At 46.6% G+C, this 13,677-nt stretch overlaps 1 long non-coding RNA gene across 1 annotated transcript; it reads right to left on the bottom strand.

The window, feature by feature from the left end:
* Positions 1–8,972: 8,972 nt before the first annotated feature.
* Positions 8,973–11,566, bottom strand: LOC119533930. Its single transcript, XR_005216929.1, has 3 exons — positions 11,344–11,566; positions 10,350–10,449; positions 8,973–9,011 (listed from the first exon to the last, which is right to left on the bottom strand). It is a non-coding gene; the product is annotated as an uncharacterized LOC119533930 (long non-coding RNA).
* Positions 11,567–13,677: the final 2,111 nt, after the last annotated feature.

The following is a 13,677-nucleotide window of genomic DNA, read 5'->3' as shown; positions in this document are numbered from 1 at the left end:
CCGTGAATAGTTTGTTCTTGTTCTACTCAGTGGTGCACAACCTGCTCTGTTGTAATAACAATGATGATAACACTAGCTAATACTTATGGAGCACTTATTACATATTAGTCACAGTAATGATGTTTAATGAGGACCTATGTTAGAAAGATTTGAGAATATCCTCCATCTTATTTTTAAAAAAAAGAGTTGTTTTTCTTTCAATTAATTTTAGCTCATATGTACACCCAGAATGTTCTAGGCCCTGTGCTATATGATTTCATTATTATGCATTCTTCAATTAAACCAACCAACCTGACACCCCTCCCCACCATCCCCACCCCCCAGTGTTCTCTGTTATCCTGGAGACACTCTCTAAATTTAATACACATTTGTTTTCTTTAGACTTTCAGATATTCCTGCAACAGGAGTTGGTGCGGTTAGCAACTTTGTGTAAAAATAAATGCAGATATAGAGTCTAAGGCAGTAAAAACATGTGTCATTGATTCAATAACTTTTTTCTTAATCATGAGGATTTTTATCTACCTCATTGTTTTTCAGCATTTCCATCCTGGAAGTTATTGGGTAGTTACAGTCATATTCCTTGGCTGGCTCACATGCTTGTGGTCAGCTGGGATCTGGAGTGGTTCTTTGCAAAGCTGAGTTGCCATCTCAGAGAGCCAGGCAGGTCAGGGGCATTCTCAGCTGCCTCAGGCCTCTGCCCAAGTTCTCTGTCACTGCTAATTTCCCTGGCATGATGAGGGGCATGATGAGAGAAACACCTAATCAGAAACATCTACTCGGGCACACTGGAGAACTCACACTGCTTCAGGCGCATCTACCACCATCCCCACCACCACCACCACCAGAGTCAACTCTTAACCTCATCTACAAGAATCATTTTACCAGGATTTCTTTCAGTGGGAAAGCCAGCTTGGAAACATGGGGGGGTTGGGGAGTAGAGGAGCAGTAAGAGGGTCACTGTCAAGCATGTCTCCCTGTTGGGTGCCTATGATGAAGACACATTGAGCTAGGTACTTTGGGCCTAGAAGAAACCATGCACTACAGGTCCTCCCCTCTTCCAGGATCTAAAAGCAAGGAACAGGAGCAAGCTGCAACCCCTTGTCACCATGTCTACCTTGTGGCAGTGCCTAGATAATGATCTGAGAAAATGCGTTTACATCAAAGGATAATTTGAAGAATATGCACTATTTACCAGGACCACTTGGCAAGGAGCAGAATGGGTGAGAGACTGCTGAGTTCCCACTCCCTCCTGGCCCGTGTTTTGTTGTTTTCACCCTTTAGCTCTTAGTAGGGAGGGTGGGGAAATCAGATTCTCTTGGGGAGTTCACGGTGGAGCAAAGACATGTGACCCTGATCTTGCTGCTCGCAGAAGTCCCATGGCAGCTCAAGTGTGACTGCCTGTCGGCATAACCAGGAAAGGTGAGGCTGAAAGGAGCAGAATCGTCTCCTGGCTGCTGTTCTCATCAAGAGGGTTGGGGTATGCTGTATCTTGGGCTGTCCAGCCACACAAGTGCTAAATTCTAATTATAATACATGTTCGTTTTCATTAGACTCTCAGAAATCCTTGCAATATGAGTTGGTACAGTTTGCAAATTTATGGATGAATAAATACAGAATTAGTGCTCTAAATAGTGGGTAGCATGAACAGCAAAGGGAAAGTCAGGCCTCTACTATAGCTCAGGAATGAACTGAGCCCCAGCTGATGCTGTACTCCTCCAGGCCAGGTAAGCAGTTGTACAGAAGGAACTTCACAAAACTATCATTTATCATGTCCAGAACTGGACATCCTCTTAGAGAAAAGCTGGCCTAAAGGCTCGAAACCTGAGGTTCAGAAGAGCCTGGCTTGGGGATTTCTAGATTTAATGGGTAAAGTTGCTGAGAGTAAGGCTGGGACAGGTCACTTGCACAGACTTTCTTGCCTTGCTCTAGTCCCAGCTCTGGCTGAAGGGGTCAGAAACAAGATCAAAGAGCTCAATATTGAGGAGCTACTGGGTTGAGTCAAATTGGGGAACACTTCAATGGGGTGGTGCTGAGATCCATCAGCTCAGGGAGGCAGGAGGCCAAAGGCCCTCTGGGGGTTCATACCATGCTGAAATTCAGCCAACTCCCACCACTTTAGCTGGAGTGTGAAGCTCCAGGAGTCTGAGATCATGGGGAAGAAGGCTTTTCTCAGGATAGAGGTGATGGACAGCTTCCTGTCTTAAAGAGGCCTTCATCCTCCTAGGAGAGGTCAAGCTTGGAGGCAGGCTACAAGGTCATTCTGGATGTGCTGGGTCCCTCTGGGAACTGCAGTTTAGGCTCTTTCAGGCAGGGGGGCAGCAGGCTCTGTTTCCACTGGCCCTGACTTATCTCCCTTTTCTTCCTCTGTGTAATCATCAGGATTTCAGAGACTCTCTGGGTTGAGGACTTAAGCCCAGGTTGGGACATCCTGGCCCTTGGAATGAGAGAGTGGAGCAAATCCTCCCAGGAGTGGGGCGATTCTTCTTCGAAAGCTGGGAAAAAGGAGATCCACTCTTCCAAGGGTGGGCACTCTAATTTGATGGGCCTCCAAATGTATGGCATTTCCTCCTCTGGCTGGATTTCTTGACAGCCTTTCTCCAAGCAGGTGTCTCTGCCCTTTATCCATCCTGAAGTAGGGAGAGGGCTATCCCATCATCAGCTAGGATCACTTTGGGACTCGCAAACTCTCTTAACTATGACATACAAGCTTTGAGCTCATGAGTGAAGCCACAAGGGAAACTTGGACCTTCACTGAGGGCTGCAAGACAGGGGACTGGTTCACAGGGAACTATAAGGGCATCAGGTATATGAGCTGACATATGTTGGATCCCCAGTTTCCTGAAAAGTTCTGGAATGGGTTCTTTCTGTTTTTTAACACCTGGGGTAACATTATATAGACATTAGCATTGAAACAGATGATCCAAAAGACCTTGCCATTGGCAGATATTTCCCTTAAAATGTAACATGGAGAAAAAAGTTGTGGTGGATGGAATTCTGCCATTTGGCAGCATGCTTAAATTAGGGGACGTGATTCTTGACCAAAGAGTGGATTCCTTTAAGTCATGTGATTCCTCTCCATATTGAAGGCAAATTGTATCATAACCATCTAGGAGCAGGGAGCTCCTAGATATAGAATCTTTTCAGGGGGGCTCCTCAGCCTGAATTGGCTCCACTTTAAGGGAACTTTCTCCTTCTCCATTTCTTGCTTGATGCTGCCGAAGCCCAGTCCATCAGAACTCATCTTCCCAAGCCACTGGATATTGGTCAAGCTACTGTTGAGAGTGAAGCCTGCCTCACCATCAGCACTGCTCTCCCATTTCTGCCTGGAAAAGGCTCCAGTTGTCACTTTTTGTCTCTTTTTCCCTTGTGGCATCATTGCTGGTTTGGATTGGAGGATGGGTTCCAGGAGTGATCTGAGGAGGATGAACTTGTATGGCCCGCTGGCACCACTTTTTTTTTCTTTTAGTGGTCAGGAATATGATGGTGCTCTGAATATTGGAATTGTTGGGGATGACCACTATCTAGTTGGGCAAGGTGGGGTGGTTAATAATCTCGACCCCAGCTGGAGACTTGCAGGGGTCTGACTTAACATCCTTGGAAGCCATGCTTGACCAGGCTTCCATAGAGCAGGGGATCCTTAGGCTCCTCCTTTGCTGTCTCACTTGGAGCATTTTGAACAGGAAGGAGCAGCCTCTATCTTCTGAGAATAAGTAGACACTGTGGGCTGGTTTTGATCATAAATCTATGCTGTTATCCTCCATTGGAAATCATGAGAATGGACATTCTGGATCACAGCTTCCTCTGCCACCATTGATGAGGTAAGACTCTTAGGGTGGGCTCTGGGCTCCAGCCACCTCCAGCCTGTGAGGGACAAGCCAGGATCCAGGAGACTGACTTGTGAAAAGGAAACCCATCTGGGTCCTCTGGTGGTAAGAGTGGAGTAGAGGATCACAGGAGGTGAAGGAGTCCTGGGAAAGGGTCTGGGGGGTTCTACTTCAAGTTTTTAATACTATTTGTGTAAGCACAGAAGAGAATGTCAGGATTCTTTGGGTTGCAAGTTTAGAAGCCCAGCTCAACTAACCAAGGTAAATAGGGAAATGTATTGGCTCCATGAGTCCATGGGAAGGGAAGGCATATCAGTTGGGCCCTTCAGGAAGGAGGCAGAATTAGGGGAGGGTGGTGGTAAGAGATTTATTGGGAGGGAATTCCTGCAAAAGATTAAAAAAAAAAAAAAAAAGGAGAAAGCAGCACTAGGCAGGGAGGGCCTTCAGAACATGATGTAGATTGACACTTGTGAAAGGCAAGCAGGGAGGAAAGAGGATTGTGCAGATAGAGCTGCAGACCACGACACAGATCTGACGATCTCTGCCAACCCAATAGGGAGCTCTGAGGCAAAGATTGCCTGTTAGAGGAGCTCCATACTGGGCAGAAATGGCCAGTTTTCAATACTGCCATGCTGGGTCATTGGCTGGGGACTGCCTGGGAAGAGCATGGCCTCTGCTCAAAAGCAGAGGTGGTGAAACGCAGAGCTAGAGCTCAGCGGATATGAATGTCAGTATCAGTGCATACAGCAACCTTTAAAAAAAAAAAAAAAAGCTGAGAAAGAGCCCCGACTTCAATTAGTGATATGAATGAAGCAGATCTGGTTAAGACTAGGGCAAACCATGCCAAAGGGTAAAGGTCAAAACCGACTGTGTTTTAAAACTTCAACTTCCGTGTGAGACCAAGGGAAGAGATGTCTATTTGGTGCAGGATCTATATTTCTATATTTTCTAAACAGTGTAACTCTACAGTCGGTTTGTTCGAACACCACAATTACATGGGTCTTTGAATAAGAAGTGAGATATGGTAGGTTAGTATAGGTTAGAGTGAAATAGTGACACATCCCAAAGTAATTTGGGTAGAGAATAAAAATATATTTTCAGGGCCCCCCTGAGGAACTGGGGGAAAATGAGGAAGTTTTGGACTTCCTCACCTGGACTGATGCTGATGTTGTCACAAACATTAGAACTGGTAGTTTGATGTGCCGAGCCCTCTATCATGGGACTTGCCCTTATGAAGCTCATTACTGCAAAGGAGAGGCTAAACCTGCTTTTAATTGTGCCTAAGAGTCTCCCCCTGAGTACCTCTTTGTTGCTCAGATGTGGCCCTCTCTCTCTCTAAGCCACCTTGGCAGGTGAACTCACTGCCCTCCCACCTACGTGGGACCTGACTCCCAGGGGTGTAAATCTCCCTGGCAATGCAGGATATGACTCCCGGGGATGAATCTGGACCCGTCATTGTAGAATTGAGAATATCTTCTTGACCAAAAGGGGGATGCAAAATGAAACAAAGTTTCAGTGGCTGAGAGATTTCAAATGGAGTCAAGAGGTCACTCTGGTAGACATTCTTATGCACTATATAGATAACACCTCTTAGGTTTTAATGAATTGGAATAGCTAGAAGTAAATACCTGAAACTATCAAACTCCAACCTAGTAGTCTGGACTCCTGAAGACGATTGTATGGCAATGTAGATTACAAGGGGTGATAGTGTGATTGTGAAAACCTTGTGGATCACACTCCCTTTATCCAGTGTATCAATGGATGAGTAGAAAAATGGGGACAAAAACTAAATGAAAAATAGGGTGGGATGGGGGGGATGATTTGGGTGTTCTTTCTTACTTTTATTTTTTATTCTTATTCTGATTCTTTCTGATTAAGGAAAATGTTCAAAAATAGATTGGGGTGATGAATGCACAACTATAAGATGGTACTGTGAACAGCTGATTGTACACCATGGATGACTGTATGGTATGTGAATATATTTCAATAAAACTGAATTTAATTCAAAAAAAAAAAAAAAAGCGGAGGTGGATCCTGAGGCTCCTCACAGCTGAATGGCAAGTTATTTGGGAAGGGAAATTTGAGAGATGCGCCTCCATGGTTGACACAGAAAGGCAGGGATGCAATTTGGCCTCAGGAATCTCAAGAATCTAGGGCTTGTCTGATACCAAGATTTTTTCCCATCTCGCCTTCCTGCTGTTCTCTGTGGTCAGTTCCATTCTCCCTCACTGAAGACCAACCTCATCCACATAACAGGAAAGCTTCCAAATTGTACATTTTACGAAATTTTCTCCCAGCAGGGTCTGACACTTAGATTTTCCGGTCAAAAGTTCAAAATCCTGGGGAAGGGCTCCAACTGGCCCAGCTTCATTAGGTCTCCACTCTTGGACAAATCAACTAGGGCCAGGGGGCAGGATCATGTAAGATCCAGCCCAGGCCATGTTGGTGAATAAGGGGATGTTTTTTCCAGAAGAAGAGAGGCACTGGATAAGTAAAAAGTAGATGTCTATTACAAGGAGTTTACACTCCTTGTCTCCACTTCCTCACCTCCAACTTACCCCTTCAACCACTTGCAATCTAATTGTTGCCCCTCCACTCCACTGAAACAGCTTTCTAAGTGATCACCTATGATTTCATAATTATAGCCCTGATCATCCTCTAGAAACTTTCAATATAAGAATTGTTTGCATAGGACTGGTTCTAATTATAGCACCCATTGCAGTAAATGCCTCTTGGCTTGTCTATCCAGCCTGGGAGTGAATGACCAGTGCTTTCTCTGGAAACTCCCATTTCTTCCATAAACAGGGGTCAGGCATGACACCCATATTTAAACTATGTAATCCCATCCCCCTGCTCATAGCTGATCAACCCAGAAATAAACTTGATGATGGCCAATCAAACTGTCTCTTCTAGGAACATGGAATTGAGAAAGTCAGTCCATATTTTTAATGACTACACCAGTAACTGGTAAACTTGGATGCTTTGGATTCACCACTTTCATTGTGAAAGTGACTGTGTAAATGAAGAAGCAAGGAAAATGGTCTGCAGAGATTGCGGTCGCAGTTGATTCGTCTGGGGGGGGGGGTGGTGGCCGGTTGCTAAATCCTAGGCTTTCAGGATTGCTTGGAGGGTACCGGCGGCGGGGGCTCTTTCCCGGAGGCGAGGGCGAGGCGGGGGACTTGGCCAGGTCCCCGGCGGGGTGGCGTGCAAAGTATGGAGGGCGGCGAGAAAGGAACAGGCGGGACACGTTTCTTTTTAGGGTGAAGAAACCAAGAGAGAGAGAGCTTTATTAGGGGAGAGTACAAGCTTATATTGGGCGTTTAGAGGGCGGGGTAGCTGTAGAGGTTAAAGGCTTGGATTGGTTCTGAGAGGGCGAGGAGGTTGATTGAAAAGGGGCGACAGTTGCTCCGGTAACAGTGTCTGGCAACAATGTATGCGCACTGGTGGTAATGGGAGTTGCACTGGCAACGGGGAGTGTCCGGGCAAGATAAGGGGGTGGGGAAAAGGCGGTTCCCTCCGGCAAGCCTCCCCTAACAGTGTTATTTTGGGTGAGGAAATGGGGCCTGCCTCCGGCCTTACTTTCCCAGGCCCGGGGGGCTGCGGAGGGCGCTGTCGCCCGTGCCCACCACCCTCCCCAGGGGCTGATCAGGTCCCCCAGCCCAGGCCCGCCAAGTTGAAGCACGTAATCAGTGTCCCGCAAGAGATGAAGGAATGAAGCAGATGCCCAGAGAGAAGCAGAGGTGAAAAGACTGCCGGTCTGATTAACCCCAACAAAAAGAGGTTATTTGGGGAGAAGCAGTAGAGCAGAAGCTGAAGGGTGGTCATCTAGAGAGTGCATTGTTCTCATCAGGAAACAGCACAGCATCACCTGGCCCCACACAAGGGAGAGTGACTAAGAAGTCAGCAAGGTGCCCATGAGGGAAAAGAGTCAATATCCTGCATTCTGCCACACAGAGGATACCAGTTGCAGAGTATGACAGAACCAGTCAAATTAGATCTCCCCGGTTTTCCCCCTACACCCATACCCTGCCATCACCTTTGGGGGGTGGGGGTGGTACTGGAGCACAGGGAGTGAGGGGGAGGAGAAGAAGAAAAAGCTGGAGAAACATTGAGACCTGGGCCTCCTTTCCCTTCAGACTATCAGATTTCTAGATCAGCCCTGAATGGAACTGGGGAGAATTTTTAAAGTAGATGAGATATTGAACCTTGGCTTTAGATTAGGCTGTACTTTTAAATAACTGAAAATGAGACTATTCAAACATCCAAGACATATTAGGAACCACCTCATATATTGCCCAGGAGTCGGTGTGGTAGATTGTTGACGAAGAGGCCATGACTTCTCCCACCCATGTAAGTGTACTATTTGGCAAGGTGACTTTGCAGCCCTCCCATCAAAGAGTAGTCTGTTTCTCCACCTCTTGAATCCAGGTTGGCCTCATGGCTAGATTTGATCAATGGAATGTTGCAGAAGTGAGGTGCAAGTTCTGGAGCCAAGGACTCAAGAGGTCCTACAGTGCTGTCATGTTAGGAAGGCCAGGTGAGCCCCCTGGAAGAGGAAAGTGAGGCCCTGCCAATAGCCACATGAATGTGGTCATCTTAGACCATCCAGCCCCAGTCAAGCCTCCAGATCCACAGATGACAGGCGAGATCAGCCATTCAATCACTCAGCTGAGCCCAAACCAAACTGATAACCCATGGAACTGTAAACAAATAAACAGTGGTTGTTTTAAGTTTTGAAATTTTGAAGTGATTTATTACACAACAGTAGAAAACTGATACAGTGGAGAAGACAGATCTGACAGAAGGGGTTTGAATGTGATGATGGAAGAAAAAAAATAAAGCTGCTTCCTGCTTGCAATGTGCTGAGTCCAGCTCATTTAATTAACCAGTCACATTTGCAAAGGGCAGATCAATGTAGTAATACTGAATAAATACAATTTTTTCTTTCAGTTTACCTTAAGTGCCTATGTACCTACTTGACTTAGATAATTTGTGTTTCTGGGAATCTCCCCTTATCCCAATCAGCAATGTCCTTAGAACATCCCCTCACAGAGCTGCTGAAAGACCAGAAGATGGCTCTCTAAACCTGGCCAGCGGTGACGAGAACCAGCTCCAGAAGGCCTGTGACCCTGATTGGGAATACAAGTGTAGGCGAGGGGTGAGCTATATCTTGTCTTTGTTTCCTTCCTGAAACAAAGCAGAACAAAGCAAAATGAGACATAAGGGTGTGCAGGCTGTACTGCTGCAGCTGTGAAATGAAAGCCTTTTAATTAGAATGCTTTACATAGACCAGGGGGCTCACGACTACACTGTTTGCGTGCAGATCATGGGATCATGGGGCAACCCAGCTATGCCCTGCTAGGTTTGTAATCAGGCCTCCAGGCCCAGCCTGGGCAGGTGTATCTGGGTTGAGGGGCGAGCGGGGAAAGAGGTTCCTTCCAACTAATTGTGAAAGCCTGAATCTGGTCTCAGAACTTCATCCCACTTTAGTTCCGGGTTTTAATATCCCACCCTTCCAAGCCTGCAGAACAGGAAAGGGGATGCAGAGCTGGGGGTGTTTCCTCTGGCCTCACAACTGTTTCCAAGTTGGCTTCTGGCTACTTCCTGTGGTGGGGCAGCTTGGGCTCAAGGTCATAAAGGGGACCGGAAACCTGCCAGCAGGACCTGCCCCTGGCAAAATGTTTCTTTTAATCTTCCCTTTCTTTCCTGCCTTTTAGTCCCAGTGTGAGCCACTCTCCTTTTCCAGGCCTCAGTTCTGTCATAAGTAGGGTGGGAAGTGAGAATGGGTCATGGACCAGAGGTTGTTAAAACCAGCTTCTGGGACCATGAGGGCTCACAGGTGAGTTTAAGCAGTATCCATGTACTCCCTGAAATTATATGTAAATGCTTGTGTCTATGCACATTTTCCCGAGGAGGGTGTTAAACATCTTAAAAAGCAATTGGTGGTCCAAATAAAAGGTTAGGAACCACTGTTCTAGAAAATTCCAAAGGCTCCCTCCAACACTGATAATCTTGCTTTCCCTTTCTGCACCCTCACCCAAATTGCATCACTCTTCCCTCTTTTTAAGTCTGTGTACCTATCTTCTTATCTAATAATGTGTACTCTGTGAGCTTCCAAACAGGATATGGAGTCACCAGCACTAAAACCTAAATATTATAACAAGGCTGCTGAAATGGAGGGGAAAATGTAAAATGTGTTAAATTTATAAGACATCTAACTCATACAGTTGTATTTGAACAGTAAATTTAGCCCTAAGTAACCTGGCAGCCAAGGAAAGAAAATGGATTGCTTAATTGATTATCTCTCTGTAACTTGTGCTTTTGCTGTTACCCTGACTCAGCCCAAAGCTATACCTTTGAAAAGGTGGTATTTTAGGCCTGAGGCCCCTTGGAGAGATTTGGAGACAGAAGGACCTGCTAAAGGCTGTTCTTCCCCCTCTGCAATTCAACCAATCTGTATTGAGCACTTGATTATGCTGAGCATGGGAACAAATCCTGGGAAAACACAGATGAATAAGATACAACCTTGCCCTCAAGATGCTTCCATTCTAGCTGAGGAGATGAGACTCTAACATGTAGAAACGGTTAGCCTTTCTGAACTGCAGTTTCCAGTCCATTTCCTTACCTGTGAAATGAAGACAATAATTCCCATATCGAAGGGGCTTTATGAGAATTGAATAAGAGCCTAAGTCACCGTCAGCACTCCATACAGTTTAGGGCTACACAAACACAACCACCACCTGAAGATGGCATCTGATAAAGTAGCAAGCAGTCGAACCAGGAGCGTTTAAAAAAGGAGAGCCCTGTGGGCTGTGGTGGTCAGGTAAGTCCTCCCAGATGTGGGGGCTCCTATTTGGGCTGGAAGAATATACAGGATTTATAGGAGAAGTCTAGCTGGGAAGAGCATTTCATGATGGGGCAACCAAGTGAAGCCAGGTATAGAAGTGGGAAATAACCACGACATGACTGGGAGACAGGAACAAGATCCTCTCAATGCAAGGGAGGGTTTGTGCCCAGGAAGTGGAGAAAATAAGTTTTAAAAGGTTGGTTGGGGGCAACTACAGAGGGCCTTGAATGACAACAACAGACATTTATTGTGCACTGGTGATACGGCAGGCACTGTGCTAGGTGTCGGGGAAGCTCATGATTCTGTAGGAGACAAACCCATACAGAGCACAATATGGCCCTGTGTGTTAACCGCCAAGGAGTGTGGCTATTCAGATGTAGAGATAGATTTCGGTTACAGGAAACAAATGAAAGTTTCTAAGTGGGGAATAACAAGCTAAAAGAAAGACTGATCTAACAGTTGGAGGATAAATTGGAAAGTGGCAGATGTCGGGGGAGAAGCTGGAAACCAGAGACCAGCTAGGAGAATGTATAAATAGTCCAGGTAACCCACAAGCCTGATCTGGGGCCACATGCGTTATGGGGTGCCCTGAGAATGCGAGATCCATCATTTGGGAGAGGAAGGACCCTGGGGCCCAGCCCACTCTGGAGAAAGTGAGACTCGCTCACTCACCAACCAGCAAATACAGCCTTCTGGAAGCTGAGGGCCTTCCAGTGAAACTTTGAGAAGACATCCCAAAGAGAGAAAGGCGGCGCAGAACTAAGCAGTGATTCTCGCTGGGCCAGAGGGGAGCTCCTGGTCTGGCTTCTGTAGAGCCTGAAATAGAATCCAATTTGCCATGCCCATAATGATGTTACATAATGACATTACGTAAGCACATTACATAAATCAAAGTCCTGCTATTGACCAAGAACTTCCCCTGCCCTGAGGCTGACCTGATCCTACGGGTTGGGAAAACTCATTTTCTAAAAACCTCGTCTCGAGCCCTCTCGGACGGCCATGTCGACCCCCAGCACCTGCGACCTCCCCTTCCATTGCTGCTCCTCCACGGTGCTGTCTCAGCACCACACTCATCCAGTTTTTCCCCAAATAGCCGCTTCCGGAAAACACAGGATGGCCATTTTCTACAACACACTGCGAATTTTAGTCATTTACCCTCTTTTGGGGGTCTTTTACTCTCCTCCGATTGTGACGTGAAAAACTTGTCTCTAGTTAAAGAAATGTCAAGAATCAGTGAGTGAGAGAGGAGAAGGGAAGGGTCTCCTCCAGGCCCTGGAACAACATTCCTCCCGGACGGCAATCCACCCTACTGTGAACATGGGCGCAGACTTCCCCACGGCTCCCAGGAAGGTTCTTTAGTCCTGGAGACCCCAAGAAATCTTTCACTATGAGATGCCACTTTCCCTCTGCAGGCAAGCATGTCCTCTGTCCACGCTCACCCACCCTCTTCTCAATTCTGCCTGCCCACCTCCTCCCCTTCCAGGAGCCCTCCCCATCCTCAAACCCGTCTCTCTGAACTCACCCCTGCAGCGCCCATTCAGACCTGCTCACGCCTCAGAGGCAAACCACCCCTGTGTGGCTATTTCCTTTCCTCCATCGTATGTGTCTTCATAAATAGGTCTCTGTCTCTGACTCTGTCTCTCTCTCTCTCTCTCTCTCTCCCACCCTCCCTCTCTCTCTCACACACACACACTCACACACACACAGTTCACAGTTCGCAGAAACACAAAACCAGTCATGTTTGTTGTAAGAGCTCAGTGGCTCCTACAGTCTCCTGAAAGTCAGCTGTGCTTTTTCATTGTTACTGTCAGGATTTTCGATTATAGAAGTTAAGAAAATGTAAATTAAAAAACATTTGTAGAATAAAGTAACACAGAGCAAAATTTTTGTTATATCTTTTAGCTTTTTTGAATAGTGAGTCCCCAGAGCTAGTTTTTCAGTCCATCACAGAAAAGGGAAGTGTAAGGCATAAGGTACCTGGAGATTCCAGGTCCACCTCTGCTGGCGTTTGATCAAAACTGTGCTGGCGCCTGCCATGTCCCTCATCCACTGAGCTAGCCTGGTCCCCTCCCAATGCCAGAACCTTGATTTCCAGCTCTCCTCCTCCAGCTTGCACACACTGTGTCAGTCAAGGTGCCTTTGGTGAAGGAGTCAAACATGGCTGTCTCAGTCCTCCCATCGTGTGTGTTTGTGTGTGTGTGTGTGTGTGTGTGTGTGTGTGTGTGGGCCAAGTAGGGAGGAGAGACAGGGCAAGGCAGGGGGTCTTCCAGGCAATTCTCAGAAACTGGGGCTTGGAGATGGGCTGGGCCATGCCACTGAAGTCTATGACACACAGACTCTCTCCCCAGATTCCTACCCACATGTTGCACTGACACATCCTGCAGTTCTGTTGTGTTCCCCCCACCTTCCTTCTAGCCCTCTCTCAGAGCCCCCGGCCTCTCTGCACAGTTTCTTCTCCCCTGTGTATCACTTGTTTGGCCATCATTCACCTTTTCCTTATGCCTCTACTCAGAATGCCACAAAATATATTTATTATGAAAACTAAGCTTCATCCTGTCCAACAATATTCAGGAATATTTAAAATTAATTTGATGAATCTGATTTATTATTAACATAAAAGCAAGACTGGCATCTACACCTCAACACGGACTCCTGAACTCCCTTAGGGTGACACTATAAATCACCATCACTTTTGGAAAGGGAACAGTTTGCAACAGAGATCCAAGTCCACTGTCATGGATTTAATTGTGCCCCCTGCCTCCCTCCCCCCCCCCCAAAATAAAGATATGCTGAAGTTCTTATCCCCACTACCTCATTTGGAAATAGGGTCCTTACACATGGAATTAGGCAAGTTAAAATGAGGTCGTACTGGAGTAGGGTGGATCTGTAATCTAATATGACTGGTGTGCTTATAAGAAGAGGAAATTTGGACAGACAGAGAGGAGAACACCAAGTGATGAATGTCATGGATTGCTGGCAAGGCACCATCAAAAGGAGGAAAGAGCA

Source organism: Choloepus didactylus, chromosome 5 (genome assembly GCF_015220235.1).
Source record: "Choloepus didactylus isolate mChoDid1 chromosome 5, mChoDid1.pri, whole genome shotgun sequence".
Lineage (NCBI taxonomy): Eukaryota > Metazoa > Chordata > Mammalia > Pilosa > Megalonychidae > Choloepus > Choloepus didactylus.
Note: the sequence above shows the minus strand (reverse complement) of the source record. Positions and strands in the feature narration are given on the sequence as shown.